Here is a 7144-nt window from a genome sequence, read left to right on the forward strand (position 1 = left end):
GCACATTTATATACATGTGTATGAAATTTATATATTTTTCAACTTTTCTTTTGAATTTGATGAAAGTAGTGGTCACTGTTCTTCTTTCAGAAAAAAAACTTCATAATCTAAGTCTTAGTTCTGCTAGACATCTCTAATATACCTGGAAGTCCTCTTACAGCCTTCAGTTTTACCTGATCTTGCATCATTCTGTGCTAATAATTAAAGTGTACCGTGGTGTCTGAAGCTAATGTTGAGGACTTTTCAGTATCAAGATACTTTTTGTTTCCACAGAGAAGGCAGAGAAAGCCCTCCTCTCATTTGTGGGTGTTCACTGTGAATTTTTTTTTCATGTGCCAATAGGAACAGTTCAGGCAGATGACTGAAATGTAGTTCCATACAGTAAAGATATTCAGGTGGATAGTGCATGATGTAAACACTTCAGTTATTTTCTTCAGTGCTCTGAGTCAACCTACTATAAAGGCTAAAAATGGGAGATAGATGGCAGTTTTTAAAGTTTTCAGAGTTGAATGAAGATTTCTTCTTACTGCTGCCGTGTCTGAGAAAACTCCAGAAATATTTGTCCTGCTCAGGCTGATGGATACAATACTGGCGTGATACAATCCATTGATCCTTCTTAGGGCTGGTTGTTTATTGAGGAATGAAAATTAATGACTTGGATCCTCCCTCTTGTGCAGAAGGCGTGGGAGAAGGAGGAATTCTTCATGGGCCATGAACTGGGTTTCATACCACATGTTATTAAAGGTCATTGTGTTGATGGAACATGTTTGCTGCTAGATACTTTTTTTCCATCTCATGATACAAGTGTTTGGGTGCCTGTATGGAGTTCGCATGGCAAGAGGACCCACACAGGAGCAGTTCTTGAAGTACTACAGCCTGTGGGAAGGATCTGTGTTGGAGAAGTTAATGAAGGACTGCAGCCCATGGGATGAACCTGTCTGGGAGTAGGGGGAAGAGTAAGAGGAGGAAGGAGTGGCAGAAAAGAAGTATTTATGGACTGACCGCAACTCCCATTCCCCGTTCCTCTGCACCACTGAGGGACATGGGGGCTGGGAGAGAAATAGGAGAATCATTAGAGAAGTTGAGCCTGGAAAAAGGGTATAAGGGGAAGGCGATTTTAGTCACTGGGTAATGTTTCTCATTACCCTACTCTCTTACTAGTTGGCAATAAATTAAATTTCTCAAGCTGAGTCTGTTTTTTGCCCATGACAGTGACTGGTGAGTGATCTCTCCTGTCCTTATCTTGATCTATGAGCTTTTCATTGTGTTTTCTCCCTCTGTCCTGCTGATGATGGGAGTGATAGAGCCACTGGGTGGGCACCTGGTGGGCAGCCAGGGTCAACCCACCCTAGTCCACATCTACTTGTACCTACATGGAGGTCCTCAGGAATAATCCTGTTGTCTTATAGTATGGTTTTAGGGAATCTTGCGCACTTTCACAACAGATTCATTTCCAACAGTTTTTTCTGTCAATCTTAACCCCAAACCACTGTTGTCCTAAAGAAGAAGAAAGAGAAGATAAAGGAGAAATTTAAATGTTACATGTTGGCACCTAAAAGCAGGTGCGATAATGAAGCAGACTGCTATAGTAACCATCTCTTTTTTGTTCCTCCAGACTTGTGATACTCTTTTGACCACGTTTCTTGCAGGGAAATTTCCTTTTGTCTCCTTGGAACTGGAGTGTGCTATGGAGCTAATAATAAGAATATGCCAGGCTTTTGCTCCCTCCTTCCTCTGTTATTTCACACAGAGGAAGCAAAAAACCCTGAAGTGATGTTTGCACAATGCTGGATTGCTTCAGGCTAGTTAGTGCACTACGTAAGAAAAAATGTAGGATGCATGTTTCTTACATTTGGCCATGCTTTATTGCAGGTCACTGTGGAAAAGTAAGCCATGTATTCCACTGTGATGGATGGAATAGAGTAAATAAGGATTGCTGGGGTGAAATGCAAGCAGGGTCTTTGTCAAATGTGTCATCATTTTGGCAAACATTGCTATTGCTGTACTACAGAGGATTCAAGGATGCCTCATATTCTTGCATCTTCTGAATGAAGGCTGGGGAAAAGTACCTCAATGTGACTATTTTAGAATGGACTTTCTTTTTGAGGGCTTAACACTGTTGGACATCAGTGTATGTATTTGCTTCCTGCAGTAACGATTGCAACTGAGCAGCTACATTTATGATATTTTGAAAACTGGTGGGCGACAGGTTCATTGGAGTGCCCAGGGGTGGTTTTAAAGCGAACCTTCCCGTTTCTGTCCCCTTCATCCTCTGGGGATGGGCTCTAAAGGAAGCAAAAGGAGAAACACCCTTGCAGGGTGTTGGCCAAGTCTGTGAGATCGGGGCCCCCTCTAGTGGTGACACCTCTGCTAGGCTCTACGGGTTGCTGCTCTCAGCCTGTTTTTATTCAGTCCTGGTTTTTTTCCCCCCTTTCCTCTAAGTCCCACATTTAGTTCCTCTCTGTATTAGCCCTTTAAATTTCCCACATATTATACACAGTGGTAAAGGAGAAACTTTTGATGTGTTAAATCTAGTGATTAAAAGAAAAGTGTATACAAAAAGTATACATATGATTACTTTGAAATGTCCTACATCTCTAGTGTGCTCTTAATTTAACTGTGACTTTGAGGTGGAGATTTTTAATGTTAGTTCTTAAATTAATCAATGGGAGACAGACGGAAATGGAAAACATGCTGAGAGTGCTCAGAAGTAGTGCTTACCAAGGGTATGAGATGGCAGGGTTGCTTCATAATCTTTTCAAAATACTGTCTTGCAAGGTCTGTATGTTTTTATGTCTTTCTGCCTGAGACAGATGCACTTTCTACATGTTTTGAGTCAGCAGCTGTACATCCGGACTCAGCAGTGTTGATCCAGATGCTATTGTTACATACTATGGGATCAGTAATGATGGCTTTGCTAGGAATCAACATTAGAGCTACATTTTTTCAATCTGGTACAAGTTGTACTTTCAGAAGGAAAAACTTTGGGCCTATGCATTACTATATAATATTTTTTTCCTTATAGGAAGCAGAATTATTTTTACTGAACATTCATTGTCTTCTGTTATTTTTAATTCTGCTTGCTAAGTAACTGAGATAGAAATGTCTGTTAGTGAAGAAATGCTGTGCATTTTTTTGGCATAATGGTCACGAGTAAAGCAGAATGCATTTCATGCCAGAGGCAGTGGCGATCTTTGCTGTCTCTTTTTCACTCGTGTAGCATCACTGTCCTGGAAGTTGCTGACTGCAGTAAAAGCTGGCTGTACACCTAAGACATTATTCATAAATTCTGGCTGAAAGAGGACGAGTAGGTATCCTGCCATGAGTATGGAGATAATGACAACTCGTAGGGCATGTCTTAAAAGTATGTAGCACTTCATAGTTACATTAGTGTTTTCATGACTAATGGATAGCATTTGTCTCTAGAATGGTGTGTTTTCCTACCATTTAGGGGGAAGGCTGGAACAAAGTAATTGCTTCATTAGAGGTCATTGACATAGATTGGTTGTCTTATATTGAGAGTAAATTACTTGCCTTCTTTGCCAAAGTGGGGTACAGTATTGCCAAAGATCTGAAGTGCACTTTAAGTAGATATTCGAAAAGATGCCCAAAATACGGTGCCATCAATTTGTGGCTTCAGTTGCCAATGAAGATATACCTTGCTAATGAGGAGATACAGGCTTCTTCAAAGACTGATAAAACTATGGGTAGCTTACAGTATAAGAGGAAAAGCTCCATATAGTTATGCCTTTGTAGACTTCTTTATGTATTTTCTAACGTTGTTATTTGCATTATGAAATTAGGGTTGAGCTTACTATTTTTTTTAGGCTTTTACAGTGAATTGTTTGAATTCCTTGTCAAATGCATTTCAGACATCTCATTTGAATGCCTTGAATGGTATCTGAGTACAAATGCAAATTGCTTCTTCAAAATTATTACTGTCTTTTATTCAGGAAATGCTGAATCCTACAAAAAAGGGACTTGGTGGGCTGGAATTAAGGTTGTTTGGGCAACTTTTTTCCCTTGCAATTTCTTGATTTCAGAACTTCATAGCAAATACAGATATTTCATAAATATATATATATTTATATATATATAGATATGTTCCTGTTCAATGGTGGATAGATGCTTATAGCACAGTTTCAACTTTTGTCTATTGTTGGTTTGTGTGCTAGAAACATAAACTTAGTGAATTTGTCTAACATCTGAAATGTGTAAATCACTGCTTTTTAATAAACTGCTTTCTTTGAAGTTCTTGGCCAAGATTTATGATGTAGTAGTGCATGTGCATATTTATTTAAGGAATTACTGTTACAGTTTAAAGTCTTAAGTTGTTTAGCTCTCTCATGAATAGTGTGCAATTTTAATTTAATAATGTGATAATAACTGATATTTAATAATATATTAATCACTGGAAAGTAGTAAAATTGGAGCACTTCAGTAGCTTTAGTGAAAGAAATGTAACTATCTGACTTCTAATATTATTTTGTTTATTTTGACAAAACCATTTTGGTTTCTGCAGTGCAGTGTTTTGTACCATGTGTATATAATATATACAGGTATAGTGGCACTTGGTTATGTGGCTGTAAAATGTGAAGTCAGGAAGGTCCTACTCAGTGGTGGCACTTCATTGTGGTGGAGGTTGTCAGAGCTACAGGAATGAAAAGGTTTTGCCCCAGGGATGGGGGCCAGTAATTACTGGTGTAATGGCAGTGTGCTTCCTGGCCATGCAGTGTGCCAGTCACCAAACAAGGCTTGGAGTCTTCTGTTAAATGCTTACTTACCGGTGTGAACTTTTTTGCTTTTTATTGTTCGCTCCCAGCTAAGGAAGTGCTTATTTTGTGTAGTTTCTGTCTGGCTTCCAAGACAGTAATATTTCTCATACAAAAGCCATGTCATTATGCCAGAATTCTGCTGACTCTTTTAAAGATCAAGATTCCATCTAATATTTTTCTAAACTGGCTTGCTTATTTTTTTGTGTTCTGTTACTTTATTTTGGAGTTTTAACAAACTTGTTCTTGGCAGGGAAAGACAAAGTAAAGCCAGATGTAGTTTGAAAATATCTTGGTGTCACAAATAATGAATGAATGGTGCATTTCATTTAAAACAGGAAGCTCATACCATTGCATGGACTCCCCCTGTCCCATTGTTTCATATTTGTGTCACCTATTTCATAATAGAACTTACAGGAAATAGTGACCTCAGGTGAAACCTACCTGTACTGTCTTGGCAACTATGAAATGTCTTTCTGCTATCATAGATTCATTAATTTGTTAGATTTCCCCTGTGTTACATAGCCTAAGCAAATTGTTCAAAATTCTTTTAAACACCAGCAAATTCCACCCCTTTGTTCATTGTCATTTCTGTAGCAAAACCCAGTCTGTACATTATCTTCATTATTAGTAACTACCATGAAGTGTTGTTCTTCAAATTAGTGACGTAAGGGGGATGTGTAGCATAGCAATTTGGGAAGTGTAGAGTTAAAGAATTGCAGTAAGAAACTAAAGGTTTGCCAACTAGTTGTTTCTGTACTTTGAAAGTATTTTCACAAGTTGTTTAAAAGTGTAGTTTCTGCATTTCTCCTGTTACGTAAATAACCCAAGAATGCCTTTGCAAAATATTTTTCAGAAATGAAAAAATTTATGGATTTTTATGAAAAAAATTCATGAATGGTAACAAAACCAAGATATATGCATACTATTTTTCTCAGTGTGTTCAAAAGTTTTCCTAAAGTCTTAATTCTTGTATTTTATTCTAGAACTTGTATTTCAGGTTAACTCTGAGTTTTTTACAGACTTACTGTAAGATGCAGAAATTTGAGGCAAAAGTACCTTCGTAAAAAGTAGTATCAAAATAATTATGTAAACTTCAGAAGTTTCTCTACATGTTTGTATGGGCTTATAAGGTGCAGTATAAAACTGTTATGCAGGCTGTTTTCCTTTTAGGTTGTGAAGATGTGCTTTCCTGTATGGAATTTTCAGAAAGCTGCTAAGCTTTCTTCACAGCTGTATCATGTTCAGAGCTTCACATTCATTCTAGGATTGAATAAAAGCAGTCTGTTTTCTTCTTTTACTTCCATATGATCAGGCAGGTCTATTTTTTGGCAGAAATTATACCACTTGTTAAAAATGTGGTGGGTATTCTGTATGTCAGATTCCATTCCAGTACTGTGTTCCACAAAGACATTCAGATTTGCTATTAATGATACCTTTTATCAGTAAACTGTAGTGACAAACTTCTGCTTTTTCTATTAAGTTATGTTACAACAGTGGTAAATAAAATGTGTAGTTTTTGTTCCTCTGCCTTATACTGTGAATAGATTAGGTTTTTAAGAATTATTATTATTATTATTGTCATCATAATAATTATTCAGGAAGCAACAATAGATGCAGGTGTTGAAATTATCAAACTGTGATAACTAGACAGCAACAAATAATTGACTTCCTTTGTTGTGTGTGTAGTGTGTCCTGTGGATGACAGGAAGGGATTTGTCTGTTATGATCTGTGTGGTTTTTGTTTTTCTTCCTTCGGAAAGAAAATTTTGAGAACAAAAGATAGTAATAAAAAATTAAAAAAAAAAATTAAAGGCATTTAATTGTGGTAGTAATGTCTGTATTAGGAACAGGGTCAGTCTAGTTGCTATTTTGATTTTTTGAGATACTAGAATTTTTCAAGAGTGAGTCAAATATTGTGGCAACAGGTTTTTTTTTTGATGTGAAGATAAATGTGAACAGGCATGAAGAGGGAGTTAAGGTGGCAGGCTGCAGTTTGAGAAGAAGTAACATTTTAGTGTTCACAGGTTTTGATCTGTGTATCACTGGAGAGCGATCAAGTGAAGGACGCGTTATTACTCTCCATCTAGTGCTATACAGGTGGTTTTCACCCTGGATGGAGAGTGTTGCTGTGACCCAGCCCACTGCAGGGCTGGGGCAGCGAGATGCCAATCAATCCCAGCCCCATCCCTGGACCGAGTTTCCCCAAGACACAGACTCGGAGGGTGGGTCGAGGGGCGGCTCAGAAGCCTCAGCTGCACCCCCTGGGCGGTGCCCGGGTCCAAGCCACCTCCCCCGGTTCGGGAAAATTCTCGGTTACTCTGTTGTTCACTGGTTATCTGTTGTAACTACCGCCTCTCGGCTGTCCTCAC

The 7144-nt window shown here is 38.3% G+C and overlaps 1 protein-coding gene across 1 annotated transcript in view; it reads left to right on the forward strand.

The window, feature by feature from the left end:
• LRCH1 (leucine rich repeats and calponin homology domain containing 1) overlaps positions 1-7144 on the forward strand; it is a 119286-nt gene that overhangs the window by 46286 nt on the left and 65856 nt on the right. The gene's annotated exons all lie outside the window — the stretch shown is intronic.

The sequence above is a fragment of the Corvus brachyrhynchos genome, unplaced genomic scaffold (assembly GCF_000691975.1).
Source record: "Corvus brachyrhynchos isolate BGI_N302 unplaced genomic scaffold, ASM69197v1 scaffold202, whole genome shotgun sequence".
Taxonomy (NCBI): Eukaryota; Metazoa; Chordata; class Aves; order Passeriformes; family Corvidae; genus Corvus; species Corvus brachyrhynchos.